Raw genomic sequence first — 21,939 nt, forward strand, 5'->3', positions numbered from 1 at the left:
CCACCACAGCTTCAAAAAAATCCAAGGGGAAACCCTCGTTTGCATGCTGTCCTCATTAAAATACGAAAACCTATAAATGTCTGGGTGGTTTTAGTTAAAGCAGACACTGTTTTTTCATCTGTGTGATTTTGACAATGATCTGATCACATTTGATGGTGATTTTATGCAGAAATGTGAGAAATTCCAAAAGGTTCAGATACTTTTTCATACCACTGTAACTACATTACAAAATAACACTGTACTGCAAAAGAATACGTAAACTCAAAATTTTCCCATTGCCGCATACAATGTAAAAGTCGTCATTACATCTTATTAGGCATTAAACAAATAAATATACAAACAAGACATTTTTGTCATTCTTGCAGTGACAAAAGAACTCAGCTTTCTCAACAGGGCAAGGGAGCGTCACAAATATGTATGTGACAGGAAGAGTTAAACAACTGGAACAGGTTCTGGCTGAGCTTTCAAAGCAGACTTTACAGACGATGTTAACAATACGACTACAAGAAATTGATGGGGAAAAAAACGTGAAATGAGGGACAGAGGCAACTTATATTGAGATGTTTGCCACCATTATCCTTTGGTCAAAGTACTGGTAGCCTAGAATAAGTACTGAACCCCTGTTTGCTTCTTAAAATGTTGATTCCAGAGAGATGTGAAATATAATTTGTAGGCCTGACATGTTTGTGAATGTTTACTCGATATTTAGGTTATTGTGTTTTATGTATTTCAACATCAGCTCTTTTAAGTGTTTAGATTTGTGTTTAGAAATGTCCTTTTTAAGTAGGAGGAAAACAATTTTATTTTTTATTATTTTTACAGATATCGGGAAAAAAACACAAATGTATTTTGTTGAAAAAAACATTTTCAGTTTTGCACTGATAAATCCTACCATGAGAGGACTCCTCCCAGAATTTCAATAATAGATCCCTGGCCTAACTACAGCCAAACAATAGTTTTCGACATTGCCGCAAATCTATTTCCTGTTGCCATTACAAAATAAATTGAGGGTATGCGCACTCAGTAAAAAAAAGGGTGGAGCTTGCCAGTGCGGATGGCTGCCAGAGCTCGTGAGTCAAGAGCAGAATAGATGATCTCATGTGAGAGAAGCTGAAAAGCGCTATGGAATGGAGTCTGGTCCCACTGCTGTCCTCTTAGTCACCATGACAGCGTATAAATACAACATAGGCATGACTACATGACGCTGGACTGCATTGCTGATATACTTAACAATCAAAATCAATACGAAGAACGTGGAATCAAATATAGCAAAAAAAAAAAAAAAAAAAAAAAAAGAAACACTGATGAAGCAGAGGTAGACAATAAAGGAAATTAGCTTTTGAAGTCCACTGGCCCCACTATGAAAACCACTGGCAAAGGTCAACGCGTCAGTTATTGAAAAAAAAACTAAACAATTTGTTTGAATAACACGAATACCATTTTTTTAGGGTAGATTTAATGAAAAAGTAGTTTTTGTGCTAAAATGATGTTTGTAATTTTTATTATTTTTGTGTAACGTTGGCGTGCAACAAACAGGCATGCGGCGTCAGCATTTACCTGTTTTCAACTTCACTGGGTGCACAAACCAGAAACATGAATAAAACCAAATCGACTCCACTGACCACTTACACATATTTAAATGTTTTTGGAAAACGAACACACCCAAAAAAAAAAAATTTCTTTCCTTGGGAGGTCCAGGAGGAGGCGGGCCTGCGGGAGAGCCACGTACTTGGACAAAGATTCGCTGTCTTCCCCTTACCGCCCTCTGAAAGTCTCCTACAGCTCAGTTGTTGTGGCAACAATTTAGAATTCAAAGAGATGACTAAGGCAATTATGGCTAACGCATTATGGCTAACGATTTTCAAGCTAGACCGTCGTTATGACGATATTATTTTCTCCGTAGTCACGCGGATGAATTACCATGTTATGTTCATACCATAGGTTTCATACTAGTTAACATTTCTCTAACTGACTTGTATGGATAAGTGGGCATTGTTCTGCACCCTTCACAGGAAACCTCGTTTTTTGTCTCATCGTCGCCGAGCCAGTTACAGCGGTCTCGCCACTGGGGCTGAAACTTTCTCTCTCTTTTATTTTCATATTGGATTTCACTTTTCCTCAACTCCTTTGGTGACTTTATCTTTCTCAGGTGGTCTTTTTTTCCCCCTGTGCTTGGCCGGGTGCTGGGGGTTTCAGAAACATGTCCTCTTGGAGCATAATGTTAGGTGGGTACTGAGATACTGACGATCAATCAGCAGCAGCAGTCACTACGGCGTCTGAGACCTAACGGGTCGGCCTTAATTTCAAGCCTTATTAAATACTGGTGCATAGCAATTTTTTTATTAATTCCAATTTGGCAGGCTTGTTAACAACACAGTTTTCCACCTAACAAAATAATTTAATCAATAATGTTTATTCCCTCTACACAGTCCCCTTATGAATTTAGACAGCATGTGTTCATGCTATGAGACTGAGCTATTGTGAAACATTATCTAAACAAAAAAAATTTGATAAGCTCAGGTGTACAGTATTAAGCATTCAAAATAATTTTGAGGGTCAGTACTTTGTTTTGGGAAGCGCTGACCCACTAACTGAATGCTTTTCCAGTTCTGGGATGTTAATCTCTTGAGGAAAAGAGAGCACTTTCAAAGTGTGGCTACAGTTCCTGGTGTTGAAATGTCATTGTTCAGTCAAAAGGAGTGTCAGACAGCCACCATCACTACCAACTTGACACATGAACAAGTATCTAGAACTTGTACACCGCTCCCATAAAAACAAAGTGTCTTTTGTGCGATAATAGTCAGTCTCCATGGAGAGAGGATGACAGAGTGGGTGGGCCGCTCAGTGGGCCGTTTAAAAGTTATGAGTGGGATGGTCCACACGGAGCAATACGGAATGGGGTGGACTATGCCCGGGAAACCTGACAAAAGGGACAGTGCAAAAAATAAATAAACAAATAAAACAAATCAACACACTCTCACTCATGATTCTGTTTACAAGATTACACATGACCATTTACGTCATGTCAGTGCATCTATGACAGGGTTCGGTAACTTGCAGCTCCGGAGTCGCATACGAACCCCTTTGATGCAGCTCAGTTTTACAATGAATTAATGAATATTTGATTAAAATGTATCCTGGCACTTGCCAGATTTAACAAAGTTTATCTGTAGTAGGCAGATCAGTCACCGTTTTGTGTGTCTGTTAACGGAACACTCATGCAGGTCATGAATTCCAAACTATTTAAAGTCATAGTTGCTAAACTAAAAAAGGTATACCCACAAGTCTTTGTGCCATTCACACGCAAGTATTTAAAATGTCAACGTGTGCTTGCCACTCTCAATAATGTCTCCTCTGTGGAAAAAGGGTTGAAATAGCTATTTGAGTAGTAAAGGTTGCCGACCCCCGATCCATGACAATATATCAAATGCCCAAGCATTTAGTTAGCACACTAGGATTAAAAACCTCTACCTTATGGAATAATGAATACTTTGTATGGATTCTGTTTAGTGACAACTAAAGTAGTCCAAGAATGACTTTTTAACTAATAACCGATATCCTGATATTGTCCGACTTCAAAAATCCGATATCGATATACTATGCGGTCATGGACTTTAACATATTGTGGCTAATTGTATTGTGATGCCTCACTGGATGCTTTAATAATGGTGAATATAACATCAAGGTTTTCCAAATAAACATTCTGTGAAAAATAGACAACTTCACCTGAAGTTATGGAAAAAGTGACAATATTGCACCACTATCTTTATTGTTAAAACCAAAATAGTTCAAAAATGAGTTTTTTGGATCAAAGTGGAAGTGCGAGTACAAAGAGCCAATAAGGCTCTCCCATTTACGTATTGGTCAAAAACCGATAATGGAAAACCAATGTTGATATTATCTGACATCATTTTAAAATGCTTTTATCTAAGGCTGCAAAAACTAATCGATTCAAATCGATTAATAAATTAGTTGCCAACAAATTTGATAATTGATTTTTGCCGGCAGCAAAAGAGGAATAGAAAGTTCACTGCTACACGCGCTAAGCTAGGTAGCGATTATGCTAATCAGTGTCTTAAAGCGGAAATGTGAACTAAGGTTGGCCAACCACGTTTTTGAATAATATCAATGGCTAAACAATTATAAGCATATTTTCTTTTTTTTTAACGCAACTCTTCCAGATTCTTTGTTTAACCCATAGCAACGCCCTTGACAACGAGAATGCTTTTCTTCGGCAATCTTCGGAAATCTTCGGAAATTACGTCACACCGGGGAGTGCGAGGGAAGTCCGCCATAGAACAGTATTGTTTGTTGCATTGCTTCTTGGTAAGATGCGACGGCGGTGTGTGGCGATGTTTTGTTCTCACTCAAACGAAAAGTTGTATGAGTGGCCAAAGGATAGCAGGGCACGTAAATGGACTTCTTTCGTTCGCACGAAGCGAATAAATTTCACGCCATCATCGAGTAGTGTTCTCTGCTGCAAACACTTCGAAGATGCCTGCTTCCTTAACCGGTCTGCTTATGATCAAGGATTTGCCAAAAAGTAAGTGTGATTTTTAGATAGATGACTGATGACTTTGTCAAAGCAGAGCTTCCAACTTTTGTGGAATGAACAGTATAAGCTAGCGACGTTAGCCGAAAGTTAACTCGTGGCAATCCCTGATCATAGTTGTTGTTGCGTTCGCTAGGTTAAGCGTGTTTAAATTGTGCGTCATCTACGATCTTGTCCGAAAGGGTTAATCCACTGTCAATGGGGAAAGGGGTGTGGATGTGCATATAAGCGGGTCGGCGTCGCGGTAATTTACGGTCACGTTGCCGTGAGAGACACACACCGCCGGTGAGTTTGTGCACATTAATTTGTATTTGTATTATGTATTTCCACCTTCATGCTTCAAGCATTGCATTGCATTTGTACGGTTCGGCGTTTCTTTCACGGTGATCGCTTGATAGCCTTCTAGTTTGTGTTTTAAGTACGAGAGCCGCTGACAGGTGACAACAACAAGCGTGTTGGGTTAATGTATGGCAGCGAATCAGCGAGCGCGCAGGTCACGCAGTGAATCATGGGAAATGCAGTCTCGGGACAACACTGAAGTGGTGCTTTGTAATATGTTCGCTTGTGTGAAAAAACTACATTTCCTCACGCCATTACACGCCACTTCCTGCCGAGAGCCCAAGCTGTGTTCTTGCTGTTAGCTCCATGTGTTAATAAAGAAACAAAGTTGTCAGCACGTCGTGTGTTCGATACATTTGTAAACAAAAAGCTCATAACAAGACACTATGCACGATCCGTTTAAGAGACACTGGAGTAGTAGGAGGCGAGGAGGAGATCAGCGAGAAGCAAAACTTGGCGGTCGAATGTGGTGGCAGTCCGCTATTATTTTGTTTTCTTATTGTTGCCACAATAAAGTGGAGAAAGCCATCAACGACTCATCTCCTTCTTTCCCCCCAACGTTTTTATATTATTATTTTATATGCACAAGAGCTGCCCAATCTGCCAAAATGAACATGAAGTCTGATTATTATTTTTTTTAACAATGTCATCAGATAGACAAAAACATAAAATTATGTGCAAATGCCTGCATCTTCAAATCATGAAAATAATAACAGCCTATATCTTACCAATCTTGTAATCTCGATGGGTCTTGTATCCATTCCATGTCAGGTAGTCTAGGCACATTGTTTGCATCCTGATTAGCGTCTGGCTAATACATGTTAGGTCCAACATAAAATTCCAACCTCCTCTTCTTCCTCAACTCTTCAAAAACTTGGATCTCCTCCCTTGCGCTCGATCTATCGCTTATATCGCTGTTTGAATCATTGTTTGAAGGGCTTTGTATGGCGGCCGTATGTATGGAGCTGCCATCGCTGTTCCCGGTGTGACGTATCACTTCCGGGTTCGTCCCCTTTCAGGCTCGAACTTCGGAAACGCGATTATTTTGTCAAATATACAACATGTAAATTATTTTTTTCATGCTTTATTTGTTGGACAATGTTTAATTACTTTAATTGTGACCCTATTTGGCATGTTATGAAATTACTTCACATTTCTGCTTTAAGTGTCCGTTTGTATTGTGTTTTGGGCATATTAGCACTTGAGTTATTGTTAGATAGTAAAGTTGTCTCATTTCTTTGTTAGGTTTTGTGTTTGTTTTCTCCTAGTGTGACTTGTCCCTGTGATTGCCCATTGATTTCACCTGATGTGCCTTCTCCTAGACTATCCTCCTGTGCTCACCTGTTCCTTGTTGTCTCGTTATCCCTCGTCTGCTTGTGTGTATATAAGCTCCCATTTTCTGTTCACTCCTTGCTGCGTCATTGTCAATGTCTATGTCCGTCCTTGCCAAATTCAAGTCCTTTCCACGCCCTCGTGTACCAGTCCCTCTGCTAAAGTAAGTTTTGGTTTGAACATTGCCTTTTTGATCCCTAGTCCTTTTGTTTGTACTTTGTGCTTTTGGTTAGTTGTTATTAAAACGTGTTTTGAGTTCTCCTCCACCTGCCTCGCTGCCTTTTTCGTTTCCCTGCATTTGGGTCCACACCACCTGCCTGCCCGCGCACTCCCTGACAGAATGACGCAGCCAATTGTGGACCCAGCAGGAAAAATTCGCCACCGGCGTGCACGCAGACGACCATCTGCCCTTTCCCCTGATTATGTTTTTCCTCGACACATTTTTTTGGATTCAGATTTTTCTGATTTTGAGGAAGATCATAATTTATATGATCTTCTCTCCGATTCCGATTCTGATTTTGATTTCATGCCCTCTGTCTCCCCTGAATATTTTTCTTTCCACCCTCCGCACTTGGTGTCCCGTTCGGAGCTCATAGCCAAGGACTCCTTCCTGGGATCCCGTTGGGCCATCTATCGGGGACCCCCCCGGGGTGGTCTACGGGGTCGCCCAGGCTCAAGGCGGCCTAATGAGGCTGTTCTGCCGCCCCTGCCACCTGAAGGCGCTCACCAAAGGCCTCGGCGTGGTCATCAACGCCGACGGCGTGCGGCAGTTCTTCCCGCGCCGGCTCCCCGCAGTCAAGTTCCTCCAGCGCCGGCTCCCCGCAGTCAAGTTCCTCCAGCGCCGGCTCCCCGCAGTCAAGTTCCTCCAGCGCCGGCTCCCCGCAGTCAAGTGCCTCCAGCGCCGGCTCCCCGCAGTCAAGTTCCTCCCACGCCGGCTCCCCGCAGTCAAGCTCCTCCCGCGCCGGCTCCCCGCAGTCAAGCTCCTCCCGCGCCGGCTCCCCGCAGTCAAGCTCCTCCCGCGCCGGCTCCCCGCAGTCAAGCTCCTCCCGCGCCGGCTCCCCGCAGTCAAGCTCCTCCCGCGCCGGCTCCCCGCAGTCAAGCGGCTCCCGCGCCGGCTCCCCGCAGTCAAGCGGCTCCCGCGCCGGCTCCCCGCAGTCAAGCGGCTCCCGCGCCGGCTCCCCGCAGTCAAGCGGCTCCCGCGCCGGCTCCCCGCAGTCAAGCGGCTCCCGCGCCGGCTCCCCGCAGTCAAGCGGCTCCCGCGCCGGCTCCCCGCAGTCAAGCGGCTCCCGCGCCGGCTCCCCGCAGTCAAGCGGCTCCCGGGCCGGCTCCCCGCAGTCAAGCGGCTCCCGCGCCGGCTCCCCGCAGTCAAGTGGCTCCCGCGCCGGCTCCCCGCAGTCAAGCGGCTCCCGCGCCGGCTCCCCGCAGTCAAGCGGCTCCCGCGCCGACTCCCCGCAGTCAAGCGGCTCCCGCGCCGACTCCCCGCAGTCAAGTGCCGCCAGCAGACTCCTGCGACTCCGCTGCTGTTTCGCCAGCAGACTCCTGCGACTCCGCTGCTGTTCCGCCAGCAGACTCCTGCGACTCCGCTGCTGTTCCGCCAGCAGTCTCCTGCGACTCCGCTGCTGTTCCGCCAGCAGACTCCTGCGACTCCGCTGCTGTTCCGCCAGCAGACTCCTGCGACTCCGCTGCTGTTCCGCCAGCAGACTCCTGCGACTCCGCTGCTGTTCCGCCAGCAGACTCCTGCGACTCCGCTGCTGTTCCGCCAGCAGACTCCTGCGACTCCGCTGCTGTTCCGCCAGCAGACTCCTGCGACTCCGCTGCTGTTCCGCCAGCAGACTCCTGCGACTCCGCTGCTGTTCCGCCAGCAGACTCCTGCGACTCCGCTGCTGTTCCGCCAGCAGACTCCTGCGACTCCGCTGCTGTTCCGCCAGCAGACTCCTGCGACTCCGCTGCTGTTCCGCCAGCAGACTCCTGCGACTCCGCTGCTGTTCCGCCAGCAGACTCCTGCGACTCCGCTGCTGTTCCGCCAGCAGTCTCCTGCGACTCCGCTGCTGTTCCGCCAGCAGTCTCCTGCGACTCCGCTGCTGTTCCGCCAGCAGTCTCCTGCGACTCCGCTGCTGTTCCGCCAGCAGTCTCCTGCGACTCCGCTGCTGTTCCGCCAGCAGTCTCCTGCGACTCCGCTGCTGTTCCGCCAGCAGTCTCCTGCGACCCCGCTGCTGTCCCGCCAGCAGTCTCCTGCGACCCCGCTGCTGTCCCGCCAGCAGTCTCCTGCGACCCCGCTGCTGTCCCGCCAGCAGTCTCCTGCGACTACGCTGCTGTCCCGCCAGCAGTCTCCTGTGACTACGCTGCTGTCCCGCCAGCAGTCTCCTGCGACTACGCTGCTGTCCCGCCAGCAGACGACTCCGCTGCTGTCCCGCCAGCAGACGACTCCGCTGCTGTCCCGCCAGCAGACGACTCCGCTGCTGTCCCGCCAGCAGACGACTCCGCTGCTGTCCCGCCAGCAGACGACACCGCTGCTGTCCCGCCAGCAGACGACACCGCTGCTGTCCCGCCAGCAGACGCCGAAGTTCCTGGCCCTCGCCCCGACGATGCTGCTCCCCGCTTCTTGCCACGGCTTGGCGGCATGAAGGACCGAGCACTGCCTCGTCTGGGACGCCCACCTGATCGGCCCGTGCGGTCGCCCAACGTCTGGCGCCCTGGACGCCCTCCAGATCGACCCTTGCGGTCAACCCATGCCTGGCGTCCTGGACGCCCGCCTGACTGGCCCTGACGGGCTGGTGTTGCTCCCTCCCCCGAGCAACCTTCTGACTTTTTGTTTCTTCAGGACGTCTGGGATCCGTCCCTTGAGGGGGGGGTACTGTTAGGTTTTGTGTTTGTTTTCTCCTAGTGTGACTTGTCCCTGTGATTGCCCATTGATTTCACCTGATGTGCCTTCTCCTAGACTATCCTCCTGTGCTCACCTGTTCCTTGTTGTCTCGTTATCCCTCGTCTGCTTGTGTGTATATAAGCTCCCATTTTCTGTTCACTCCTTGCTGCGTCATTGTCAATGTCTATGTCCGTCCTTGCCAAATTCAAGTCCTTTCCACGCCCTCGTGTACCAGTCCCTCTGCTAAAGTAAGTTTTGGTTTGAACATTGCCTTTTTGATCCCTAGTCCTTTTGTTTGTACTTTGTGCTTTTGGTTAGTTGTTATTAAAACGTGTTTTGAGTTCTCCTCCACCTGCCTCGCTGCCTTTTTCGTTTCCCTGCATTTGGGTCCACACCACCTGCCTGCCCGCGCACTCCCTGACATTCTTCTGATAAAGAAACCACACATATAAAACTATTTAATAGCAGCTTGGTCTCCTTTCAACACAAACTCACCTTCAAAATGTAAATTGTCATACAAGAGAGTGAGCGTTGAAAATGGATTTGGATTGTATTTATGAGCAACTGTTTGATAAAGAAAACTGATTGATTACAGTCTGCCTCCTCCTTATTTGATTTTGTTGTAAGAAAATAAATGAGTCATTGACTCAAATTATATCAGCGCTTTGCCCACAGGAAAAAAAAATGTCAACCAGCAGCACTATACAATACTGCCTTCCTAAACCCGGAAGTGTGACGTCATTTACAGAAGGCTACGGAAGACGTGGCAGATTTTATCCATAGCAGCACCATCGATAGTGATATTCCCAGCTAAATTAGCCATTCAGGATCGCTTTTTCCTGATGTTAGCAATGACGAGGGCTCCCAGGAAAGATGACCTGCAATTAAGCCTTACATGTTTGAACCTCAAGCGTCAGTTGATGACGATTTACTCGGCACAGGAGACGGTGGTAATGACGTTGATTGGCAGCTAAACACGTCACGAAAAGAAGAGTGGTAAACCTATGTCTAGCATGATTTCTCTCTGAACCTTTCTTTCCGCAGTCATTCTGTGATATACAGTAAATATCAGTAATTGCAGACGAGTAATTATTTAGATCTAGTAATAAATGTATAATATTCACATGAATGGACAAACTGTCAGCTGTCCTAACAGGCCAGCAACAACAACAACAACAACAAAAATACAGGTTGCCCTTCAACGAACAGGAGGATTTGCCCTCCTATATCAACAGACTTGCATCAAATTTTAGAATTAAAAAAGCCAGTAAGGGTCTCCTTTCGTCTTGAAAAACCATGGTCGTATTCTCCTCGCCTTTCAAAGCTGGCGTCGCTGAAATATTGAAAACAAAGAAGTGATCGAGGAGCCGGGGAGAAGTTCTTCCGCTTGAAACTTAAGATGTCCAAATCCTTGCAAAAGAAGGTTTTTTGGGCCACTAATAGAGTCTTGAGCCTTCGTGTGAGCAATTCATTGCTACGCATCGAGATAGCATGATAAATCTGGCGAGTAAAACCAAGAAAACCTTTGCAATATATGCCAAGGATAGCATATTAGTGCTATACTCCCGTATTGGCAAGGTCTTCTGTAAATTATGTCATCAGGTCGCGGCCGGCAGCGAGGCGCATCCCTCCTTGCTAAGGTGTTGTTAGTAAGTAACTCAAAAACACACAGCGAATGATGCATTCAATACAATTTAACCGAGTAAAACGCTCAAGAATTGAATTCTTCATCTACCCTTTAATATTCCGATTACCGTAATTTTCGGACTATAAGCCGCTACTTTTTCCCTCATTTTGAATCCCCCGGCTTATGGAGGGTCTAAGAATGGGGGATGCCCAGGACACGAACTCATCTCATTCATCTACTGTATCTGACTGTATCAAATTTACTCTGTAAAGCCCTCTGAGACAACCTTGTTGTGATATAGGGCTATACAAATAAAATTGAATTAAATAGTCCAGTGCGACTTATTGTTGATTAAATGGGTTAATAGGTAACACTTTATTTGACAGCAGTGTCATAAGACTGCAAGAAGTCACTCATGATTATGACATGACACTATCATGGGCATTAAGAAACGCATATGACAGATGTCATAAGTGTCATCTGAGCAAATTTTTTACATCCATTCAAAAGTAAGATAATTTGCCGGATGACACAAAATTATATCTGTCATAAGCATTTATTAATGCTCATGACAATGCTTCATGTCATAATTATGATGGTCTTATGACAGTCTTATGGTGCCACTATCAAATAAAGTGTTACAAAATACCATAGCTAGCAATTAATGAAACAACTGGAACAGTAACTGAAGAAATAATTAGCTCAGGACATGAATTTTGATTGTTATTTACTGTAGCGCTGCAATTCATGCTAGGAGGCATGATGGACGACAACAGTGTTGACACCAGGTGGCAGCAGAGGTTGACTGTCTCCCTCAAAGGAGCAGTGATGGCCAAATGAAGCTTCTTGAAGCAGTGAAGCTTTGCAGCCAATTGGTTCAAAGATTTATGGTGATTCATTTGGTTTTAATAAAGTTCTACCGGTAATATCTTTTGGTGTAAATATCCCATAATACAGTGAGGACAGCTACGGCTCATAGTCCAGTGCAGCCTATCTATGAACAAGTGCCATTTTTGTGTCAAATTTGGTTGGTGGTGGCTTATGGTCAGGTGTGCCTTATAGTCCAAAAATTACGGTAATTGATTATAAAAATAATCATTAGTAGCACCCCTACTTTTATCGCCTGATGTTATCGGCTACCCGATAATATCGGACAGCTCTAGTGATAACATTGTCATTCTAACCCAATGAAACCGTTAAACGTTCATAATTTGATAGGCCTGCTAAACATTCATTGCATTGAAACTTTAAGCACACTCGACTGTTTGAAACTTTGAGTGGATTAGCAAACAAGCTTAACTACTTCATTGTTTGAACCAACACAGCCAAGTGCTATTCACACGAATGTCCCTATGAAATGCTCTCCTTATGACATTCCACAAGTGTGTAGTGACTACACATTTTACAATAGAGTATACCGTAGTCTACTGTAAAACCACTCCTTAATTGCTGTGTGACCCAGAGTAGATAAGTGTATTATTACCGCTAACACCTAATTAGTGTGCCATTCTTGCAAGCAAGTCCAAACAAATACAGTACATAGAGTTCTGCTATATCTTGTCGCAGTTTCACAATAAAATCTTACTTCTTTCATAATTACGACTTTGGGTGGTATTAAATAAAGTACAGGTACATGCAGAAAAGTGTTATGTACATTTTTTTTTTTTTTTTGTTAGGGCCCGAGCACTAAGCGTGCAAAGGCCATATTGTTTTGCAAAGGATAATTTAAAAAAAATTTATTTTTTTTTCAGGGCAAATGAAAACAGCTAATTTGGAGGCCTGAACATGCACGAAAAGTCACCAAAATTTGCACATACGTGCGGAAAATTGTACATTTCGATAATTTTGCAACGTTGCAAAAAAATTTAACAAAATGGCTCAGTGGCGCCCCCTTGGAATTTTAAAATTAGCCTATAACATTAGGGTCTGTCAGCGTAGAGCAATGAAATTTGGGGAGTCTATACCTTGTCCAAAACCGCTCCAAAAAACCATTGGCACCCATATTCCAAACCCAACAGGAAACCGGTTATTTTGGATCGAATATGAAATTTTTATCGATTTACAGGGTGCACATTTGAGACCTTTTCGCCGAGGGAGTTAGTTGGATCATCTTCAAAATTGGTGAGACTGTTCAGGAGACATATGAGATCTTAAGTTTTTAAAATGGTGCGTTTTCATTCACGGGTCTGACCTGGGCGTGATGCCAAAGTCGGCCATTTTTTCGGCAAAATAACAAATTCAGTAAATTACTAATAGTTCCTACACACAACGTTCAATCTTTTTCATATCTGGCATGTATGTGCGGTATCCCACCCTTAACATGAGTGCATTGAAATATTACCCATTAGGCCTAGCGCCCCCTAATGAGAACAGGAAATGCCTTTTTTTACGAGACAGGTTCCACCTCCAAGGGAAAAAAATCTGTTGACCTCAAACCTGCATCAGGGGAGCCTTAAGACCTGTGTTCAGGTGCTTGATGGAAAATATTGAGGTTTCGTTGAAGTGGAGGGGTCGAAACAGGAAAGTGAAAATGACAATTTGTCTCGCAAAAAACTTTGAACAGACATAACTCAGCAGATATACAATATATCTGCGCCAAACTTCCTGTGCTTGTTGAGTCATACCCTGAAGGGTCTTGTAGGGGTCATTTGCATCAACTCCACAGTGCCAACTAGTGGCGACAGAAAGGAGTTTTAAAAAAGGCCTTTCCTATTGGGTTTTTTCAACGTAGAGAAATGAAATTTGGGGAGTCCATACCTTATGCAAAACTGCTCCAAAAAGTCTCTTGCACCCATTTTCCAAATCCAACAGAAAATCGGGTATTTTGGATCGAATGTGAAATTTTTATCCATTTCTAGTACAGTTTACATTTGGAGGCCTGAACATGCCAGAAAACTCACCAATTTTGCACATACATGCGGCTTTGCGTGGATTTCGATAATCTTGCGACGTTACAAAAAAATTTAACAAAAGGGCTCAGTGGCGCTCCCTTGAATTTTTCAAAAAGGCGTTTCCTATTAGGTTTTTTTAACGTAGAGCAATGAAATTTGGGGAGTCGATACCTTGTGCAAAACTGCTCCAAAAAGTCTCTTGAACCCATATTCCAAACCCAACAGGAAATTGGGTATTTTGATTGAATGTGAAATTTTTATCAATTAACAGGGTGCACATTTGAGACCTTGTCACAGAGTCAGTTGGATCATCTTCAAAATTGGTGAGACTATTCAGGAGACAAAGGAGATCAAAAATTTTCAAAATGGTGCGTTTTCATTCACGGGTCTGACCTGGGCGTAGACCTAAGTCGGCCATTTTTTCAGCAAAATGACAAATTCAGTAAAAGACTAATAGCTCCTTGACACAACGTTGAATCTTTTTCATATCTGGCATGTATGTGCGGGATCCCACCCTTAACATGAGTGCATTGAAACTAGAGCTGAAACGAATACTCGAGCAACTCGAGTAACTCGAGTTTAAAAACTGATCCGAGTAATTTTATTCACCTCGAGTAATCGTTTATTTTGACAGCTCTAAGCATCACGTTTTGCTCGGACTACTTTTAATGCGGGACAACGCGCTGATGTCACGTGCGTAGCGGAAGAGGCAAAAAAAAAAAAACTTACTGCAGCCGACAACCGCTACAAACGACGCCGACGTTGCTAAATACTAGCCCGCTCATGCTACGTTAGTTGCAGGTAGCGTCCAGTGAGTCTCATAGAGATCACATGTATGTTGAACTAGATGCGCAATGACAGACTAGGCCGCGTCTGGGCAGCGTTAGCAAACAGCCGCCATCTTAAAGCAGTAGAGCGCTAAGCGCTAATAAAGAGCGCTAAACGCTAATATACTGTATAAGATTAACGTGACTGTCACTACTAGCTCACCTTACGTTAGCACTGCGGAGGGCTAGGTTTCAATTAATTAAGACCGCTTTCGATGCGTGGCTAACGTGTCTTACATACAGGCTATAACATAACAGCGTTGTGGAGTGATGAGGGTGTCAAATAAAAACTCAATAATGCTAACTATCAATTTTAGCTCAGTAGTCATTGCTGGATAAAACACCAAGTAGCACTACTCCCTAATGTGCTCCAATACAGCCTGTATCATACATTTATTTTGAACAGTGCAAAAACTCAAAATCCTATCAGGACTTACAGTTTAGACTAACTTAAAACTTAACTAGAACTTAAAAATGGCTTGACACAAATAGAAATTTAATTGAAAAACGTGGGAAAAAATCCTAACTTTTAAGTGATATGTGTTATCAAGCGTAAAGGCATTTTTAGGTGTGTTTATATACATATATATATATATATATATATATATATATATATATATATATATATATATACTTTTTTAAATAAGATCTAAAGGTTTTTTGAGTGAAAGCAGTGAATTAGTCATTTTTTAAAATTCTAGTTACATCTGAGATGCAATTGTTGGCTGTTTTCAACAATATACATCAAAAATAAAGACATTGATTGACTGAAAATGATAAAATGTCTTGTTTTCTCATGTATATCTATAATTGCTCTTCACCTAAAAATATATTTGTTTTATCCGATTACTCGATTAATCGATAGAATTTTCAGTCGATTACTCGATTACTAAAATATTCGATAGCTGCAGCCCTAATTGAAACATTACCCATTAGGCCGAGCGCCCCCTATTGGTAACAAGAAATGCCTTTTTTTTTTTTTTTTTTACTAAACAGGCTCCTCCTTCATGGAAAAAAATATATTCACCTGAAACCTGCATCAGGGGAGCCAGAAGACATATGTTCAGGTGCCTGATTAAAAATACAGTGGTACCTCTACATACGAATTTAATTCGTTCCAGGACCTTGTTTGTAAGTCGAAATGGTCGTATGTCGAGCAGGATTTTCCCATAGGAATACATTATAATTCCATTAATTCGTTCCAAAGCCTAAAAACATACACTAAATTCCTAATAAATACTGCTGGCACTGTTACAAATGGCAATTAAACATAGAAAAACAAATAAGTTATAAATAAATAATTCAGAATAATATATTAATAAGAAGAATAATTAATAATTATTCCTGTAAATAATGTAACGAATCGGATTCTAATATGGCGGACACTTTTTACTGTCCCTGAACGCACCGCGAAGCTGACGTCTCAGTGAGATAGGTATGTGCGGTAGAGATAATACTTTCGTTTTCTTGAGAGCAGTCAACTGCTTAAGACAATGGGCGTTTTGTGTTGGATAAGTTCTTAAATAAATGATAAAAACGTGACGAAGCTGGCGATTTCCTTGGCAATGTTACCACAATAATAATTGTCACCTTAACTTATAAATAGTGGCGAACGGTGGTCGGAAGAGGACCATGGAGCTGTATTGTTGAGCCAGTTCAGGGACGCGCACACCAAGCTCATATTTTTCTATAACTTGCATCTTCATTTCAAAGGTAAGCATCACTTTTTTCCTTGTTTCTCCAACTGTATCAACTTTTTTTTAAAACTGTGTTGATTTCTCACACAAGAAAATCCACCGTGCGTTCGTTTGCAGTGCTGTCATGTCGTCGTATTTCGAGCAACTCGTCGGATGTAGAAACAAATGGCGGCTCAAATTTTACGTCGGATGTCGAAAAGATCGTGTGTCGAAGTGATCGTATGTAGAGGTACCACTGTACTGAGGTTTGGTTGAAGCAATAGAGTCCAGCAGGAGAAGTGAAAATGACTGAAGCCATTTCGTCTCACCACAAGTTTTGAACAGTCATAACTTCTACAACATATCTGCGCCAAACATCTCGTGCTTGTTGAGTCATACTCTGAAGGGTCCTGTAGGGGTCATTTGCATCAACCCTACAGAGCCAACTAGTGGCAATAGAAAGTTACTCATTTTTCTAATATATGTCCCGTTCTTTTCAGGTTGGTCAGTGTAGTTTCAAGACCTTTTGAAATACTTATTTTACGGCCCATGTCCACATGTCTCTGTCTGTTGCCGTGACGACCCCTTATTTGCTCCTTTTTTGTAGTACTCCCTCCAATAGGGGTTTTTATCTCTTAGGTGTGTGAATGTAAAGAGGCGACTTTCGAGCATGTTAGGTTCTAATGAGATGATTAGAGAGGACGATCTGCCACCACCCTGACCTGCACACTGTCCGAGTTGCGTGACGTCCGAGTTGCGCTAGATTGCGAGGGCCCGTTCAGTCCTGCTTGCAGGCCTAGTACTTTAATTATAGTTCCACATTCAGCGGTAGATAATAAGGGAAATTTGGATGCTCACTGGCCCCACTATCAAAACCACTGGCCCAGGTCAACGCGTCAGTTATTGATCCCAATAATCACGAAAGAGAACAATTTGCTTTAATAACATGAATAACTATTTTTTTAGGTAGATTTAATGAAAAGTGCAGCAAAACGTTGCAAAAACATGAATATAGTGAAAATAATCCTATTCCAATTCCATAATCACATCCATTAATCATTCCATAATCACTCCAATATAGCCAACAATTTTTTGGGGGAGCTCTAGAAGGAGGTGTGCCCACGGGAGAGCCCCGTGCCTCGGCGAAGCTTTCCTGTCTTCCACTAGTCTCCCCTAGCTCGGTTGTCATGGCAACAATACGTGTAAAGTAGGAGTGCAACGGTTTGTATTTCAAAGCCGAACCGTACGGTTCGCCCTGTACGGTTCAATACGCCTTTATGAACCGCGCCTTTTCGGTTTTGCAATTAATTTATCCCGAACGCTTGTGGAATGAATTGGTCGAACTCTGTGTGTGACGTGAAGCACAGCTGTGGAGAAATTCGCGCCCCGCCACAAGTAAATGTCCGATCGCTGTCAAGCACCTGTGTAATAGAAGCCGAGTAACGCCCTCTCTCGCTTACGAGCGAAGTGAAAGTGAAACAAGAAAGAAAACATAAAGCTATGGTGAGCGGAGGAGTGGAGAGACCGAATTTTGAGGAAGCACTGGCTTCTTTCAAATCTGCGGTGTGGCAACATTTCGGTTTCCCCGTGGACTACAATGCGGTGGGAGAGGAAATAGGAGGGAGAGAAAATATTGAAAAAAAAAAAAAAACAATTTGCAAGCATTGCTCAGCGCTTGTTCCCTATGCTAATGGCAACACTTATAACATGACTCCAGCACCTCAGCCGGCATCACCCACAGATATCACTTTCTCAGAGTAGGACAACCCCAGAGATGACACCAGTTAAAACACACGGCGGGCTTCGTTAATTTATTTGCAACGCTTGACCCGCATTACATTGTTCCCTCGTGGACATATTTCTCCAACAACGTATTCCCGACATTTATGAAATGGCACGCAAAGCCATCGAAGATGACTTCGCTAAAGCACATAGTTTCGCCGTGACCACTGATAGTTGGACATCCCGTGCTACAGAGTGCTACTACCTAACTGTGACGGTCCACTATAATTCATACCTGTCAAGTTGTACGGTCTCGGCGTAATTCGTACAAGTGAGCACTGATTTTTAAATGTGTACGCCGTAGGTTACGTTCAAATTCTGTACGTTTTTCGTGCATTACGTTTTTTTTCCTCCATTCGTTAATACGTTGGCTGAATGACGCGAGAAAAGTCAGAGGCATAGAGAGGGAAGAGTGTTTGTTGTGACGCTGTAGCAAACGCGATGCGAGGCTAGGTGGCTCCAATATTTCCTGACTGTAGCCGACAGCCTACAACCTATGCCTAAATATCTCATATAGAACTACATGCGAATAGACAGCCTCGGTAGCATTAGTAAACAGCCGCCATTTTAGAGCAGTAAACTTCTCAGAAAGGCTCTGTTGTAGTGAACCTTCCTAGTGAACCTAAGTAACTTTTTATCTAAAATACTCCTAAATCGGCAAAATCTTAACTTGAGTCTATCTTTATCTAATCAGTCGATGGGCGATGTTCGAAAAAAAAAGTCTATATATTGGCCTGATATATCGGCAGGCTGATATATCGGTCAACCTCTATCTTGTAGTATAACATTAGGTGGGTACTGAGATACTGACAATCAATCAGCAGCAGTAATATGGTTGTGCGCGTTTTCGTGGGAGCGAGTGAGTGAACGACGTGTGTTTACGCCCCATGGAGCGCAACGGCTGGCTGCATTGACTGTAAGGTTGTCTTTGATCCGGATAGCGTAACGTCATCAAAACACGGGAACAATCGTAATTAATGTGTTTTTTCAAATGATGTATTATTTTTACTAATGGCCCTGACAGTTTTCAGGCGTCCTGGCCACCGGGCCATTTATATTGTCGACGCCTGACATTGACAGTGTATGTACATGATGATGTCATTAAAAAGTTAACATCTACTGTACAAGTACATAAATAGACAATTGCTGTCTGTAGTTTTAATAATATTATTAGACATGGATGTAAAAACAAATGTAACCTCAATAGTACTGCCTTCTGGCTGTTGACTTGTCCTTGTGTTGTTATTTTGCTATGGAAATCTGTACTTTTTCTGGTCTTCTCATCACATGGGGAGAAGCTTGAGGCGTGACCACATCATAAAAGTAAATATTAAAAGCAGAGCAAAATTTTTTCCAAACAATAAAATGGATTCCATTCAAGATTACTTTGGGCGAGCAGGTAAACCCTGGTTACCAGCCAATCACAAGGGACATACCAGTACAGACAAATATTCCTTCCTACTCACATTCAAAGTCATGAACAATTTAGTTTTAATTTATCATAGAAACATGGTTTCTGAATGTGGCAGAATGCCTGAGTGAGAAAAAGCCTGAGAAAACTCAGATAGGCACATGGAGAAGATACAAACGCCACAGAAAGGAATCGTGTCTCAGGAAAGTTTTCTAAATTACTTAAAATAAGGATTTCCCGGCACTTCTGTGAAACCAACTTCTTAGCATCAATCATAAAGAATATAGTTATTGTAAAAAAAAAAAAGAACTTGGGGTACGTAACATTAAATAATGCCACTAAAGCCTGCCTTCTCTCTGCTTCGTCACATAATTGTTAATAAATTCTTGCAATATAAATGTTAATCTGGAAAAATATGTTAACCAAACCTATGTGTTAAATTCAAACCAGAAAATATTTCACATTATTAAATAATGTGTAATTATTAAATACCATTCAAGAAAAACAAACAATGACCGTGAGTCTACAGTACAAGTTATTTCATCAAAAACCAGAATTCACGCCAAAAAACATAAGGGAAGCATGTCTTACCCTTCTTGAGAAAGTTCATCTTCGATGGAAAAAATTAACAGGGAGTAAGCTACTGTATCCTAACGTACAAAATTGAGTGTTCATTTATATGATAGCAGAAAATACTGTGAGCTAGAAGTCCCCTCCTCTTCTGTCACAGTTCTACTGGCTAATTATGCTATATCATATGATCTCAATGGAGTCCAATAGGGGTGTTTAGTACCACAACTGACTGACTGACCATGGTGGTTGCTGCTTAGAACAGTTAAGAGATGAAATCATAAATTCTTCTTTGTATCCTATGTATTTATGTTTGCTTGCATAAACACAGAAGACATACAAGAGTTAAAAGCCCTGCTGTCAGATTCAGTTTAGAACTCCAGGATCTTCGCCCTTTGGCCTGGCCTGACAACTCATGTGCATGATTTTGTCTCAATAATGTAGTCTGCTCACGTGCGCCACATCTATGGACCACATCCACTTCAGCATCTCGAAGGAGGAAACGCCTAATCGTGCTTTGTCATTGTCTCATCTTTCTCACTATAAGAAGGACTACCCTGAAAGGATGTCTACTAAAGCACATGTACCAATGTTCAAAGTAATTTAATAGGACTCTTTATATTTATTTAAAGTGCGTATGACACAAAAAAAGCATGTTTATTTCAAAGTTTACACTTTGTTTTATGCTCCTGTATGAAATGGACCGCTTGGATGTGTGTGGAAGCGATCGTTTTATATATTCAATTGTTGAATCCCGCAGCATGAAAATGAGTGACTTCCGGCTTCAGTCTCGGGTTTAGGACGAATGCGAATGTGACGTCACCCGGGTCAGCATCTCACAATACAGCATTGCTTTATAGCATGCAGATGGACTGCAGATTCAGCTGATTTTGCAGATTAATTCGCTTATTTTTTGCATCACGCCAGCCAAAAGGCTGCAGAAAATTGTTGCCGCACCAGGGAGAGGTGTGAGAGCCTTTTTAGGTTTCAAAAGGTTCCCGTTCACAGCGGATATCGGCAAAAACAAGCCCTACAACTGTGGGACCATTGCACTTACGAGAAGGTGAGTAAACATCGTATTTTGTATTATGTCAAATACTGGGCTAATGGCACATGTTTTAATACAGAGGTGGCTTGCACTTTGTGGCTGATTGTCCACCGAAAATGCCACTTGGACGACGACCGGCGTCTCCAGCTGCTTCCCCGGCGAGCTCTTCTGTCCATAGTAGCAGGGGAGCGAGCTGTAACTTGCTCGCCGCCGGGCGGGTTGCGGATCGGCGAAGACAATCGACAACCCCGCCGCCGTGTGAGATAATCCGGGCTAGTTTTGTGTGATTTTTCGCTTCGAAAAGCGAAAATAAGACTTTGAGACATCACTCGGTTCGGGTTAGCATGTCGGCTAGCTGTCACACCTCTTGGTTTGTTTACATTCTCCGAAGCCAGGGCAGGGAAACGACAAGAGCCTGACTAACTACGGTGGTATAAAATATCGTTCGGGAGGTGCGACAGTAAAGGTGAAGTCGACAGTTTTGACCATCATGGAGTAATTTTGCCATGTCGTACTAAATAAATGCATTTTTATTGTTTCATATTCCATTTAGCAAAAGACTGTTATTTGTCATGACCATACCATTTATTAAGCAATTGGGGGAAAATACTTTGATAAAAACAATATTCTGTAAAAATATTGGAGTGGTTGGAGAGACTGAAACAATGACATTTTTCTTCGTCGCATTTACCCTTGTTCTGAATAATTCCCCCTCAATGGGTTGATTTGTAAATCAGATGAAACCATTACCATACCGACGTCATCCTCTGTTGGAGACGCTAGAGCCCTGTAATGGTAGGCGTGGCTAAACGGTGGATTAAAAGACTAATTTCTCGTCATCTGCGCTTTGCCAAATTGTTGTATATCGTCGAATCGTCTCAATATATGATTCTAATTCACATAATGATGCTATTTAAGACTTTTTTTTACCCTGTCGTACGTACTTTAATGTATGTAGGTTATTGTATGTTTCAAATGTATGAAACCAACCACCCTCACACAGATGAACGTACGTACAACG

The 21,939-nt window shown here is 43.2% G+C and overlaps 1 protein-coding gene across 12 annotated transcripts in view; it reads right to left on the minus strand.

Annotated features, from left to right (window-relative positions):
• dst (dystonin) overlaps positions 1–21,939 on the minus strand; it is a 255,373-nt gene that overhangs the window by 215,542 nt on the left and 17,892 nt on the right. The window lies entirely within an intron of this gene.

Source organism: Corythoichthys intestinalis, chromosome 10, assembly GCF_030265065.1.
Source record: "Corythoichthys intestinalis isolate RoL2023-P3 chromosome 10, ASM3026506v1, whole genome shotgun sequence".
Lineage (NCBI taxonomy): Eukaryota > Metazoa > Chordata > Actinopteri > Syngnathiformes > Syngnathidae > Corythoichthys > Corythoichthys intestinalis.